Here is a 15,412-nt window from a genome sequence, read left to right as displayed (position 1 = left end):
AGGAACTGTAGATGCTGGTTTACTCCAAAGATCGACACAGAATGCTGGAGTAACTCAGCGGGACAGGCGGCATCTCCGGAGAGAAGGAATGGGTGACATTTCGGGTCAAGACCCCTCTTCAGATGGTTCGTATTGGATCAGGTTGAAGGCATAACAAGATGGATGATTCATTGGGATCTAATTAAATGCATTCCACGCCAATGTGGGACGTTTGGGAAGAGATTGGAGCCCCTGACTAGAGAGATACTTGAAGACTGGTGGGTGGACAATGTAATGCCATTATTCAAGAAGGGGTGCATGGGTACTAATAGCCGGTGAGCTTAACATCAGAGGTGGGAAAGTTACTAGAGGAGATTCTGAATGACATGATCTACCAGCATTTATCAAGGCAAGGACTGATTATGAATGCAGGCACAAAATGCTGGAGTAACTCAGCGGGTCAGGCAGCATCTCGGGAGAGAAGGAATGGGTTGAGAGGAGGAGAACCTCTTCATAGTAGACATACCTCGAGGAGAATTTGCAGTGGAGCGGCAAGATGTGTAGGAAAATAACTGCAGATGCTGGTTCAAATCGAAGGTATCACAAAATGCTGGAGTAACTCAACGGGCCAGGCAGCATCTCAGGAGAGAAGGAATGGATGATGAATAGTCAAGACTACTGACAGGAATACTGATTATGAATAGTCAGGAATAACGAGAAATTGTCACACAAATTTGACTGAGATTTTTTTTGGACAAAAATTCACCAGAATGTTGCTGGATCGAGAGGGCGATGTTTTGGGGAAGAAGTCCCCAAAACATCAGAGTTTGAGCAGTAATGGGTTTATAAAATTACAAGGTACAGAATGAAAGGTCTATCTATCCAGGGTAGGGGTCTAAAATGACAGGGCATAGATTTAAGGAGGGAGAGGAAACATTTAAAAGAGACCCAAGGGGTAACTTTTCTTTCACCATCTCAGAGGATGGTTAGTGTATGGAATGAGCTGCCCAAGGAACCTGCAGATGTATGGGGAGAGGGCAGCTACGGGGGGGAGAGGGCAGGTACGGGGGAGAGAGGGCGGGTACGGGGGAGAGAGGGCGGGTACGGGGGAGAGGGCGGGTACGGGGAGAGGGCGGGTACCGGGGGAGGGCGGGGTACCGGGGGGAGGGCGGGTACCGGGGGGAGGGCGGGGTACCGGGGGGAGGGCGGGTACCGGGGGGAGGGCGGGTACCGGGGGGAGGGCGGGTACCGGGGGGAGGGCGGGTACCGGGGGGAGGGCGGGTACCGGGGGAGGCGGGTACCGGGGGGAGGGCGGGTACCGGGGGGAGGGCGGGTACCGGGGGGAGGGCGGGTACCGGGGGGAGGGCGGGGTACCGGGGGGAGGGCGGGTACCGGGGGAGAGGGCGGGTACCGGGGGAGAGGGCGGGTACCGGGGGAGAGGGCGGGGTACCGGGGGAGAGGGCGGGTACCGGGGGAGAGGGCGGGTACCGGGGGAGAGGGCGGGTACCGGGGGAGAGGGCGGGTACCGGGGGAGAGGGCGGGTACCGGGGGAGAGGGCGGGTACCGGGAGAGAGGGCGGGTACCGGAGAGAGGCGGGTACCGGGAGAGAGGGCGGGTACCGGGAGAGAGGGCGGGTACCGGGAGAGAGGGCGGGTACCGGGGGAGAGAGGGCGGGTACCGGGAGAGAGGGCGGGTACCGGGAGAGAGGGCGGGTACCGGGAGAGAGGGCGGGTACCGGGAGAGAGGGCGGGTACCGGGAGAGAGGGCGGGGTACCGGGAGAGAGGGCGGGTACCGGGAGAGAGGGCGGGTACCGGGAGGAGGGCGGGTACCGGGAGAGAGGGCGGGTACCGGGAGAGAGGGCGGGTACCGGGAGAGAGGGCGGGTACCGGGAGAGAGGGCGGGTACCGGGAGAGAGGGCGGGTACCGGGAGAGAGGGCGGGTACCGGGAGAGAGGGCGGGTACCGGGAGAGAGGGCGGGTACGGGAGAGAGGGCGGGTACCGGGGAGAGGGCGGGTACCGGGGAGAGGGCGGGTACCGGGGAGAGAGGGCGGGTACCGGGGGGAGAGGGCGGGTACCGGGGGGAGAGGGCGGGTACCGGGGAGAGGGCGGGTACCGGGGAGAGGGCGGGTACCGGGGAGAGGGGCGGGTACCGGGGAGAGGGCGGGTACCGGGGAGAGGGCGGGTACCGGGGATAGGGCGGGTACCGGGGAGAGGGCGGGTACCGGGGAGAGGGCGGGTACCGGGGAGAGGGCGGGTACCGGGGAGAGGGCGGGTACCGGGGAGAGGGCGGGTACCGGGGAGAGGGCGGGTACCGGGAGAGGGCGGTACCGGGGAGAGAGGGCGGGTACCGGGGAGAGGGCGGGTACCGGGGAGAGGGCGGGTACCGGGGGAGAGGGCGGGTACCGGGGAGAGGGCGGGTACCGGGGAGAGGGCAGGAACGGGGTACTGATTGTGAATGATCAGCCATGATCACATTGAATGGCGGTGCTGGCTCGAAGGGCCGAATGGCCTACTCCTGCACCTATTGTCTATAAGTGGGTACAATTACAGTGTCTAAAAGACAATTATTTTTTCAGAAACAAAGTTTTTCAGATGGTCAAGTCTGTTTTTTTTTTAAATGGAGGCAAATGGGACTTGCTCAGGTCGCCAAAATGGACTGTGTGGAGACAAGGTGGGGCCAGTTTCCATGTTGCATTAGTCTCCAACTACAAGCAATCCCATGGAGTGGACGATAAACTAGGCACACGTTCAGATCTCACCATGGTAGCTGTGGAATTTAAATTCAGCTTATTAAATGAGCTTAATTAAACAAACATGTAAATAAGTAGATAAGCCGGTCTTGGTGATCATGAAGCTGCCAAATTGTTTTAAAACACATCTGGTTCACATCCATCAGGGGAGAGAGACCGCTCTCTGTTCCAGTCAGGCGGGCTACTGGAGGCTTCCAGCAACAAGATGGCCCCGATGTAGGCTGCAAGTGGCACAGTAAAAAAACCTCGCACATACACAAGGAGAAGGGGAACATGGTAACTCAGCACCATCTTCAAGGGCAGTTAGGAAGATGCAGTAAAAGCTGGCCATCCCAGGCAACTTGCAGATCCCGTTAACTATGAATGACGACTGAGGTGCTGCCAAGGTGTAGATGATGTGGGCTTTAGACTTTAGAGATGCAGCGCGGAAACAGGCCCTTCGGCCCACCGAGTCCGTGCCGACCAGCGGTCAACCTGCAGTAACTTACACACCAGAGCCAATTTACAACTTTTACAGAAGCCACTTCACCTACAAACCTGTATGTCTTTGGAGCGTGGGGGGAAACCGGAGCACCCGGAGAAAACCCATTGCGCCACAGAGGGAACGAACAAACTCCATACAGACAGCACCTGCACAGAGGCAAGGCGTACTCAACCTCAGTCACGTACTGAGTTTCTGGGTGTGCGTATCTCTGGGGATATGTCCTGGGCCAAGCACATTGATGCTATTGCAAAGAAAGCCATCACTACTTGGGGGAGATTCGGCATGTTGACAAATACTCTTACAATAGACAAAAGACAATAGGTGCAGGAGGAGGCCATTCGGCCCTTCGAGCCAGCACCACCATTCAATGTGATCATGGCTGATCATTCTCAATCAGTACCCCGTTCCTGCCTTCTCCCCATACCCCCTGACTCCGCTATCCTTAAGAGCTCTATCCAGCTCTCTCTTGAATGCATTCAGAGAATTGGCCTCCACTGCCTTCTGAGCAGAGAATTCCACAGATTCACAACTCTCTGACTGAAAAAGTTTTTCCTCATCTCAGTTCTAAATGGCCTACCCCTTATTCTTAAACTGTGGCCCCTTGTTCTGGACTCCCCCAACATTGGGAACATGTTTCCTGCCTCTAACGTGTCCAACCCCTTAATAATCTTATACGTTTCGATAAGATCTCCTCTCATCCTTCTAAATTCCAGTATATACAAGCCTAGTCACTCCAGTCTTTCAACATATGATAGTCTCGCCATTCCGGGAATTAACCTAGTAAACCTACGCTGCACGCCCTCAATAGCAAGAATATCCTTCCTCTTGAACTTCTCCAGGTGTAGAGTGGAAAGCATATTAACGGGTTGCATCACGGCCTCGGTTATAACTGAAACACCCAGAAATGAAGAGGATTATAGAGTCGTAAACCCTGCCCGATCCATCACAGCTTCTGACCTTCCAGCATTGAAGGGATATATAGGAGGCAATACCTCAAAACGGCTGCCAATATGAGAGAACCACATCCCCCAGGCCACCCTTTCGTTTCGCTCCGACCATCGGAAGAAGGTACAAGTCAGAAAACCATGAAAACCAGGCTCAAGAACTGCAACATAGAAACATAGAAAATAGGTGCAGGAGTAGGCCATTCGGCCCTTCGAGCCTGCACCGCCATTCAATATCATATCATATATCTACAGCCGGAAACAGGCCTTTTCGGCCCTCCAAGTCCGTGCCGCCCAGCGATCCCCGTACATTAACACTATCCTACACCCACTAGGGACAATTTTTTTTTTTTTACATTTACCCAGCCAATTAACCTACATACCTGTACGTCTTTGGAGTGTGGGAGGAAACCGAAGATCTCGGAGAAAACCCACGCAGGTCACGGGGAGAACGTACAAACTCCTTACAGTGCAGCACCCGTAGTCAGGATCGAACCTGTGTCTCCGGCGCTGCATTCGCTGTAAAGCAGCAACTCTACCGCTGCGCTACCGTGCCGCCCATGGCTGATCATCCAGCTCAGTAACCTGTACCTGCCTTCTCTCCATACCCCCTGATCCCTTTAGCCACAAGGGCCACATCTAACTCCCTCTTAAATATAGCCAATGAACTGGCCTCAACTACCTTCTGTGGCAGAGAATTCCACAGATTCACCACTCTCTGTGTGAAGAAATGTTTTCTCATCTCGGTCCTAAAAGACTTCCCCCTTATCCTTAAGCTGTGACCCCTGGTTCTGGACTCCCCCAACATCGGGAACAATCTTCCCGCATCTAGCCTCTCCAACCCCTTAAGAATTTTATATGTTTCTATAAGATCCCCCCTCAGTCTTCTAAATTCCAGCGAGTACAAGCCTAGTCTATCCAGTCTTTCTTCATATGAAAGTCCCACCATCCCAGGGATGGCAACAACCAGAGGCTTCTGAATACCACACAACACTGACCTCAATTATGAACTTTGGTGTACCAAGGCTTTTTGCACTAGCATTGTGGTTATTGATTTTATACATGTTTTGTAGATGATACATTATTCCGTGTGCATTGTGTTTACTGTGCAGGCCTGTTATACTGCTGCAGGTAAGAATTTCATTGTTCCAGTATCGGTACAAATATTCTTGACTCGTGACTGCACAGTTTGTGCCAGCGAAGCTGGAAACGAGCAGTTTCAGAATGCAGAACCTCATGGAAATAAAGAAAATAATTTAATAATAAAAGCCAATTAAAGAACCCTTGGCACTTGGGAATTATTGGTTGTGTGGCCAGGAATTTTATTGGGTATTAATTTCAGGAATGCCGATCATTGGGAATTTTACATAGCCTGGTTACCATGGTGATGGTCTGATCTAAGGAAGACAATGTTTCTACGCTGCCAGATACTGCGGTTGGCTCATCTTTAATTCCCAGTGTCAGTCTCCTACCTCTCTCACCATGGGAGACTGTTGGCTCACTAAGTCTCCTCTCGTTCTCTATTCCACAACATCCTTCACTTCATTGCATCCTCACTGCTCTTACTTGGCACCGTGAACAATGTTTAGTTTAGTTTAGAGATCCAGCGCGGCAACAGGCCCTTCGGCCCACCGCGTCCGCACCAGCCCCCGCACACACACACACACACACACACACACACACGCACGCACGCACGCACGCACGCACGCACGCACGCACGCACGCACACACACACACACACGCACACACACGCACACACACGCACACACACGCACACACACACACACACACACACGAGGGACAGTCTACACATTCACCAAACCAATTAACCTGCATGTCTTTGGAGTGTGGGAATTAAACAGGAGATCTCGGAGAAAACGGTGAGAACGTGCAAACTCCGCACAGACTGCACCCGTAGTTGGGATCGAACCCGAGTCTCTGGTGCTGCAAGGCAGCTACTCTACCACTTGGCCACCGTGCCGCCCTATTAATGTATCCATCTCCTCCGTAGCCTCTCCTCCCTCCATCCATCTCCCAACACATCCTCCCACCCATTCTCCCCTTCTAGTCTCTCTCCTCAGCTCCCTCACTCCCATAGAGTCACAGTCATTCTGCACAGACAGAGACCATTCTGCCCAACTCGTCCACACCAACTAAGCTGCCCCATCTAAGCTGGTTTCATCTACCTACAATTGGCCCATATCTCACCAAACCTTGTACGTGAATGTAACCGTGCCTCTTAAATACTGTTCCATCTCTGGCAGCTCATTCCCTGTACACATCGCCCTCTGAGTGATAAAGTTGCCCATTAGGTCCCTAGTAAATGTTTCCCCTCTCGCCTTAAACTTAAGTCCTCTGGTTCTTGATTCCCCGGTCCTAGGTGCCCCAGTGCATTCACCCTATCTATTCCTCTCATGATCTTACAAGATCACCCCTCATCCTCCTGCACACCAAGGGTTAAAGTCATAGTTTTCACAACCTCTCCCTGCAGCTCAGACCGCAAGTCCCGGCAACCAGATTGTAATTCGGCTCTGCAATCTTTTTTTTTATTTTTAGAGATCCAGCACGGAAACAGGCCCTTCGGCCCACCGGGTCCGCCCCGCCCAGCGATCCCCGCACATTAACACTATCCTACACACACTAGGGACAATTTTTACATTTTACCCAGTCAATTAACCTACATACCTGTACGTCTTTGGAGTGTGGGAGGAAACCGAAGATCTCGGAGAAAACCCACGCAGGTCATGGGGAGAACGTACAAACTCCGTACAGACGGCGCCCGTAGTCGGGATCGATCCCGAGTCTCCGGCGCTGCATTCGCTGTAAGGCAGCAACTCTACCGCTGCGCCACCGTGCCGCTCTCTTTCCAGCTCAACAACATCCTTACTATCGGTGAATGACCAAAAACCCACAACAGATTACTCCAAATGTGGCCTCACCAACATCTTGTACAATTGTAACAAACAATGTCACAACGTACGGGCGGCATGGTGGCACAGTAGTAGAGCTACTGCCTTACAGCTCCAGAGACCTGGGTTTGATCCTGACTACAGTTGCTGTCTGTACCTTCTTCCTATGAACTGTGTGGGTTTTTTCCAAGATATCCGGTTTCCTCCCACACCACAAAGACATACAGGTTTGTAGGTTAATTGGCTTGGTATAAATGTGAATTGCCCCTTAGTGTGTGTCGGGTAATGTTAATGCATGGGGATCATTGGTCGGTGCGGACTTGTGGGCCGAAGGGCCCGTTTCCATGCTTTAGCTCTAAACGAGAATATCCCAACTTCTATACTCAATACCCTGACTGCAGGTCAATGTACCAAAAGTTTCTTCACCACCCTATTAACCTGTGAAACCACTCACAGGAAACATTGTACCTGCACGCCGAGACCCATCTGGTCCACAACATTTCTCAGGGCCTTGCCATTCACTGTGAAGTTCCTGCCATAGTTTGACTTCCCAATATGAAATACTTTGCACTTACCTGCATTAAGCTCCATCAGTCACTCTGCTGCCCACTTGATCAAGATGCCGCTGTGTTTTTTGATTACATCTTCAGTCTACGATACTTTAGAGTCATCTGCAAACTTACTAATCACACCTTGTTCATGCTCATCCGGGTTATTGATATAGATCACAAGCCGCAATGTGCCCAGCACAGATTCCTGAGGCACAACACCAGTCACAGGCCTCAAACCCCAGAAACATCGCCCTCATCATCGCCCTCTGCCTCCTTCCACAAAGGCAATTCTGTCTGCCGACAGCTTGCTCGCCCTAGATCCCATGCGATCTAACCTTCCAGAGCAGCCTTCTATGCAGAACCTCCAGGCCTTGCTGAAATCCGTACGCACGAATGTCTACAGCCTTGCCCTCAACTTTCTTCGTACTTTTACAAACCAACCTGCAAGACACGATCGCCCATGTGTAAATCTATATTGTCTTTCCAAATGCATAAATATCTTATCCCTCACAATCCTCTCCAGGATCTTGCCTGCTACAGAGGTTAGGGTCACTGGACTTTAGCTCACAGGTCTTTCCTTGCACAGCATGAGCTACCCTCCGGTCATCCAGCATCTCCCCCATGTCTAATGCTGAGTCATATATCTCAGCCAGGGCTCCTGTAACTTCATCTCTAGTTTCTCACAGTGCCCGTGGATATACCTGATCAGACCTGGGAGATTTTTTTCTATCTTCAAAGACATTCAGACGTCAAGCATCTCCTCCACTGTCCTCAAGACATAATGAACTGCCCCAAGTTCCCTTACCTTCATCTTTCTCTACAGTAACAATAAATACTCATTGAGGACCTCATCCATCCTCTGCAGCTCCACACATAGGTGACCACTTTGATTTCAGAGGATACTGGTTCTCCTCCAGTTTAGGTGCAACCTGTCCCTCTTGCACAGCTCACCTCTGCCCCAGAAATCCCAAAGATGCAAAAATCTAAACCCCTGCCCCAAATGCACTGCCACACAGTCACCTGTGCCTTTGATTTTGAGATACAGCGCTGAAACAGGCCCTTCGGCCCACCGGGTCGGCGCCGCCCAGCGATCCCCGCACATTAACACTATCCTACACACACTAGGGACAATTTTTACATTTGCCCAGCCAATTAACCTATGTACCTGCACGTCTTTGGAGTGTGGGAGGAAACCGAAGATCTTGGAGAAAACCCACACAGGTCACGGGGAGAACGTACAAACTCCGTACAGTACAGCACCCGTAGCCGGGATCGAACCTGAGTCTCTGGCACTGCATTCGCTGTAAGGCAGCAACTCTACCGCTGCGCCACCGTGCCGCCCTCCCTGTTCTTACCCTAACTAGCAGACAGTACCAGGAGCAACCCAGAGATTACTTCCAGAGGTCCTGCTTTTGAATCTTTGGCCCATTCTCCACATTCACTCTGCAGGACCTCATTCCTTTTCCTACTCGTGTCATTTGTGCCCAACATACACAGCTTCCAGCTGCTCATCTTGAGGACATTCTGCAGCCAATCCAAGACATCCTGGACCCTGGCACCAGGGAGGCAACGTACCATCTTGGAGATAGCCGCAAGTGTCTTGTGTCTCCCTTCAATTTAAACCACCATCTGCAGTTCCTTCCGACACCATCTTGGACTCTCATTTGTTTCCACAGAATCACCCGTCTCTTCCTAACGAGCAAGTCTCCGATCGCTCTGCCCTTGCCCGCTGTGACACAGAGCCAAGCCCAACCAGTGGACCTGATTGCAGCCCCATGTAATCCCTGCCAAGACATCTCCCACCACCAGTAATCAGCAGACCATACCTGTTGTCCAGGAGAATGGCCGCATGTCATTCCTGCACTCTCTGATCATTCCCTATTTATACACCCACGATCAGCAGCCACTCCAGGATGTTAACTGCCTTCAGCTGCTCAACAAACCTGACCTTGTTAACTGCAGCGGCTTTTCTTAAAGTCCCACTTACTCTGTTCCTGCTGTCCACTCCTCCAAATGTGTGTGTGAGTGAAAATGTGCGTGTGAATGTGTGTGTATATCTGTGTGCGTGTACATGCTATAGGAGCAGAATTAGGCCATTCGGCTCATCAAGTCTACTCTGCCATTCAATCATGGCTGATCTATCCTTCCCTCTCAACCCCATTGTCCTGCCTCCTCCCCATAAATCCCTGACACCCTGCGTGTATGTATATCTGTGTCTGTATATTTTGGCGGCACGGTAGCGCAGCGGTAGAGTTGCTGCTTTACAGCGAATGCAGCGCCGGAGACTCAGGTTCGATCCTGACTACGGGTGCTGCACTGTAAGGAGTTTGTACGTTCTCCCCGTGACCTGCGTGGGTTTTCTCCGAGATCTTCGGTTTCCTCCCACACTCCAAAGACGTACAGGTATGTAGGTTAATTGGCTGGGTAAATGTAAAAATTGTCCCTAGTGGGTGTAGGATAGTGTTAATGTACGGGGATCAATGGGCGGCACGGACTTGGAGGGCCGAAAAGGCCTGTTTCCGGCTGTATATATATGATATGATATGATGATATCTGTGTGTGTGTCTGTATATCTGTGTGTTTGTGTATATATCTGTGTGTAGTACTATGTGTGTGTGTGTGTATCTGTATGTAGTACTGTGTAGTACTGTATGTATATCTGTGTGTGTGTGTCCATCCCTATACGTGTACATCGGGGCCTCCTCCCCAATCTTGCATACCGTGGTTATTGGGCAAGACCTTGCTCTGTTCAGACTGTGTGGCCGTGGGTGTACAACTCCCTCCCCCGCCTTGTGTGTGAGTAAACCAGGCACAACCACATGGACATGTTGGGGAGGGCTTCTGACATCAGCCGAGAGGAGGTGCATTGCTGGAGAAGATAGAGCAGGGGGTGGGTGGGATGGGAGCAGGTGATGGGTGGGATGGGATGGGGTGGAGGATTGGTCGGGTGGGGGATGGGTGAAAATGATGAGTTTGATGGGGCAAGGGGTGGGTTGGGTGGGGTGGGGTGGGGCAGATGGTGGGTGCAGAGGATGGGTGGGGTGGGTGTGAGGGATGGGTGGGTGGGTGGGGGCAGAGATGAGGGCATGGGTGGGTTGGGGCACATGGTAGGAGCAGAGGGGTGAGGTGGGTGCAGAGGATGGATGGGGTGGGTGCAGGGAATGGGTGGGGTGGGTGCAGGGGATGGATGGGGTGGGTGCAGAGGATAGGTGGGGTGGGTGCAGGGGATGGGTGGGGTGGGTGGGGTTGATGGGTGGGGTGGGGGCAGAGATGAGGGCATGGGTGGGGCACATGGTGGGAGCAGAGGATGGGTGAGGTGGGTGCAGAGGATAGGTGGGGTGGGTGCAGAGGATAGGTGGGGTGGGTGCAGGGGTTGGGTGGGGTGGGTGCGGGGGATGGGTGGGGTGGGGCGCATGGTGGAACAGAGGTTGGGTGGGGTGGGTGCGGGGGATGGGTGGGGTAGGTGCGGGGGATGGGTGGGGTGGGTGCAGGGGTGGGGTGGGGGCAGGGGATGAGTAGGTGCAGGGAATTCTTTGCCACAGAAGGCTGTGGAGGCCTAGTCACTGGATATTTTTTAGGCAGAGACAGATAGATTATTGATTAGTACGGGTGCCAGAGGTTATGGGGAGAAGGCAGGAAAATGGGGTTAGGAGGGAGAGATAGATCAGCCATGATTAAATGGCAGAGTAGACTTGATGGGCCGAATGGCCTAATTCTACTCCTATTCCTGATGACCTTATGACCCCACACTCTGGTGATGAGGCGTGAAGGGCCAATGGTCCTACCAGTGCCCAATGTCCCAATGTCAGGGGTCCCAGGACCTCCTGCTCCAAGCTCCCTGGTGATGCTGACATTAGGAACACTGCACATTGCCATCCCATACATCCCTGACAGGGAAGTTGTAATGAATTTGTAAGGGAGACTGGCACCAGTGATGCTGAATTTGCCAGGTGACACAAACAGACCTGGAATCAATCATTGTGCTGCTTTCTTGGAAAAGGGCACCTCTTTGGAAATTCAAATAATATAATAACAATAATAACCTATTGTTATTATTGCACTGATTATTGTTTGCTTGTCTTTTATGTGTGTGTGTGTGTGTGTGTGTGTGGGTGTGTGTGTGTGTGTGTGTGGGTGTGTGTGTGTGTGTGTGTGTGTGTGTGTGTGTGTGTGTGTGTGTGTGTGGGTGTATGAGTGTGTGTGTGTGTGTGTGTGGGTGTGTGTGGGTGTATGAGTGTGTGTGTGTGTGTGTGTGTGTGGGTGTGTGTGTGTGTGTGGGTGTGTGTGTGGGTGTGTGTGTGGGTGTGTGTGTGTGTGTGTGTGTGTGTGTGTGTGTGTGTGTGTGTGTGGGTGTATGAGTGTGTGTGTGTGTGTGTGTGTGTGTGTATGTGCGTGTGTGTGTGGGTGTGTGTGTGTGTATGTGCGTGTGTGTGGGTGTGTGTGTGTATGTGCGTGTGTGTGTGGGTGTATGAGTGTGTGTGTGTGTGTGTGTGTGTGTGTGTGTGTGTGTGTGTGTGTGTGTGTGTGTGTGTGTGTGTGTGTGTGGGTGTATGAGTGTGTGTGTGTGTGTGTGTGTGTGTGTGTGTGTGTGTGTGGGTGTATGAGTGTGTGTGTGTGTGTGTGTGTGTGTGGGTGTATGAGTGTGTGTGTGTGTGGGTGTATGAGTGTGTGTGTGTGTGTGTGTGTGGGTGTATGAGTGTGTGTGTGTGTGTGTACTGTATATACACACACTGATTTTTTTTTCACATTTATTAACTTGTTCACAGAGTACTGTGTTTACTCTATCTTCCTGTCTCCACCTATATCCTTCCTTTGTCCCGCCCCCCTGACATCAGTCTGAAGAAGGGTCCCGACCCAAAACGTCGCCCATTCCTTCTCTCCCGAGATGCTGCCTGACCCGCTGAGTTACTCCAGCATTTTGTGAATAAATACCTTCGATTTGTACCGGCATCTGCAGTTATTTTCTTATACTGTGTTTACACATTCTGTTGTGCTGCTGCAAGTAAGAATTTCATTGTCCTACCTGGGACATTGTGACAATAAAACACGCTTGACTCTTGAGATGTTGAGATCTGAAAACATTCTGCTGCATTGCAGATTACCTGGGTTCACAGACCAGCCAAGCCTCTGGTTAAGACGTTCCAACACAATGACTGAGGCAAGGTGGGAAATTGCCCAGGTATGTCCTGTTTACAAAAAGCAAGGGAAAGCCAGTTTAGCAAATTGAGCGCCTGTCAATCTACGAAAAGTGATGGAAAGCATTATCAAGCAGCATTTACTCGGCCCATATCTACTCATTGATGGTCAGTTTGGGTCATGCCACATCTCCCCAGCTCCAATCCTATCAAAGCCTTGGTTCAATCACGGAGAGAAGAGGTGAGGTGAGGTGACACTGATTGTCCTCGATATCAAGGCAACATTTGACAGAGTGCAGCATCAGGAAACCCTTGTAAAAAGTAAAGAGTGGGGGAAAAACAGACAAAATGTGCAGGAAGGAACTGCAGATGCTGGTTTACAATGAAAATCGACACAAAATGCTGGAGTAACTCAGTAGGACAGGCAGCATCTCTGGAGAGAAGGGATAGGTGAGGTTTCGGGTCGACACCCTTCTTCAGACTAAGGCTGACCCTCAGTTTGAAGAAAGGTCTCGACCAGAAACGTCACCTATTCCTTTTCTCCAGAGATGTTGCCCGACCCATTGAGTTACTCCAGGTTTTTTGTGTCTATCTAAGACTGGGGGAATACTGGCTGGAATTGAAGGTCAATCCTAGGCACCAGTGCTCGAGACCCAACGACCTTCAGCTCTTTGTGTAGGAAAATAACTGCAGATGCTGATACAAATCGAAGGTATCACAAAATGCTGGAGTAACTCAGCGGGTCAGGCAGCATCTCTGGAGAGAAGGAATGGGTGACGTTTCGGGCAATGTGCAACATCAGGAAAAGAAGGGTCTAGACCTGAAACGTCACTGAATCCTTCTCTCCAGTGATGCTGCCTGACCCGCTGAGTTACTCCAGCATTTTGTGATACCTTCAGCTCTTTCATCGGATCATCGATGATCCTCCTTCCACCACAAGGCTGGAAGTTGACTAACGTTTGCACAGTTCAATTGCTTTCCTCAGAACATGAAGCAGTCACAAGGTCGTGAGGAATAGGTGCTGAATTAGGCCATCAAATCTCTCCGCCATTCAATCATGGTTGATCTACCTGTCCCTCCTAACCCCATTCTCCTACCTGCTCCCCCTACCCTCTGACATCTGCCCATGCCCGCACACATCTCAACTTGACCCCGTTCGGGCCTGCGTTTGGTAAACACCAACTAACAGCGATGCTACTCAAGTGCCGGGCAATGACTATCCCCAACAAAAGGGAGAGTAACCATCTCCCCGTGACTTTCAGTAACTTCACCAGAATCTCTGGTTACAATTGACCAAAAACATGATGAGAGCTTTTGCAATAACTACAGTGACGGGCAGAGTTTGGGTACCTTGCAGGTGGCCCCTGACTTCTCAAAGACGCTCCAAGTCAGGATTGTGCTGGAAAATCCTCCACCTACCTCGCTCGATGTGTTCAACGTCATCCAGGCCAACGTTGGTTGGCAATCCATCCACCATCCTTTCCTTGGCTTTCCCTCACCTTACCGTGAGATGATGCGCTTTGCGAGGGTCAAACATACATCATGAATGGCCGGACCACAGGCAGTTTTGACAATCCTGAGAATGGGATACAAGTCCAAAGATCTCTGAAGGCAGCAAGGTGGAGAAAAAGGCGCCAGGTCCCCCTGCTTTCATTAGGGGGGTGTAGAATGGTGGGAGCAGGAAGGTTATGGTACAATATTAGGAACTCTTGGCCAGGCCACACACACGCACACACACTGTGTACAGTTCTGGTCACCACACAATAGGGGAGATGTGATTGTGTTGGACAAAGTGCATGGAGTTTCACCAGTATGCTGCCTGAGATGGAACGTTTCACAAGTTATAATAGTGGAATTAGGCCATTCGGCCCATCAAGTCCACTTCGCCATTCAATCATCCTCTACACCTCCTTTCCAATAGAGCGCCCTTTAATTCTGAGGCTCTGACCTTTAGTCCAAGGCTCTCCCACCAGTGGAAACATCCTTTCCACATCCACTCGATCTATGCCTTCAGTTAGGAGGAGAGAATGGATTTTGTCCCTCTTAATGCAGAGGGTGGGAGGGAGGGGTGGAGGGAGAACCTGATAGTATGGTAGCAAGGTAGATAGTTCAGAACCATTCCCTGTTGCAGCGATGTCTAAGACCAGGAGGCATATGGTGAGGAGAGCAATGCCTGGAGAGCATCTGAGGAATAACTTTTTTCACATCGAGTTAGAAACTGAATCGCACTGCCTGAGAAGGTGACGTGAGATTCTCACTAAATGTCAAGAACCATCATCTGTGTGACCCTCGAATTGCCAGGACACAGTAGGTTAAGGGACAAAGTGCGAGCAAAAGGGATTAATATACACAGGGGCTGAGGGGACCTGTTTCTGTGCTATGTCTATTCTATGTCCATGGCACTCGGTGGATGCAAGGAGGACCACCACGAAAAATGCATGATCTATGCAGGGGGCTGCTCTGACAACAGCCCACCATCTCTTCCCCAAACCCCCTGGTCCTCTGCAACCAGGAAGGAGTGTCAAGTGCAAGGGAACATTACCTGTGGCTCCCCCTCCAAGTCCTCCACCATCCCGACTGGGAAAGCCCATGTCGTTGCTTCATCGTTGCCACCAATAAATCCTGGACCAGTTTGGGCAACAGCAAGGGCAACAGTTTG

General features: G+C 51.7%; 1 protein-coding gene across 1 annotated transcript in view; it reads right to left on the bottom strand.

Moving 5' to 3' along the window:
- Window positions 1–15,412, bottom strand: part of LOC144609888 (pro-neuregulin-3, membrane-bound isoform-like) — a 437,458-nt gene that overhangs the window by 334,686 nt on the left and 87,360 nt on the right. The window lies entirely within an intron of this gene.

The sequence above is a fragment of the Rhinoraja longicauda genome, chromosome 35 (assembly GCF_053455715.1).
Source record: "Rhinoraja longicauda isolate Sanriku21f chromosome 35, sRhiLon1.1, whole genome shotgun sequence".
In the NCBI taxonomy this organism is placed as follows: domain Eukaryota; kingdom Metazoa; phylum Chordata; class Chondrichthyes; order Rajiformes; family Arhynchobatidae; genus Rhinoraja; species Rhinoraja longicauda.
The sequence above is the reverse complement of the archived record's forward strand: the minus strand, read 5'-3'. Positions and strand labels throughout refer to the sequence as shown.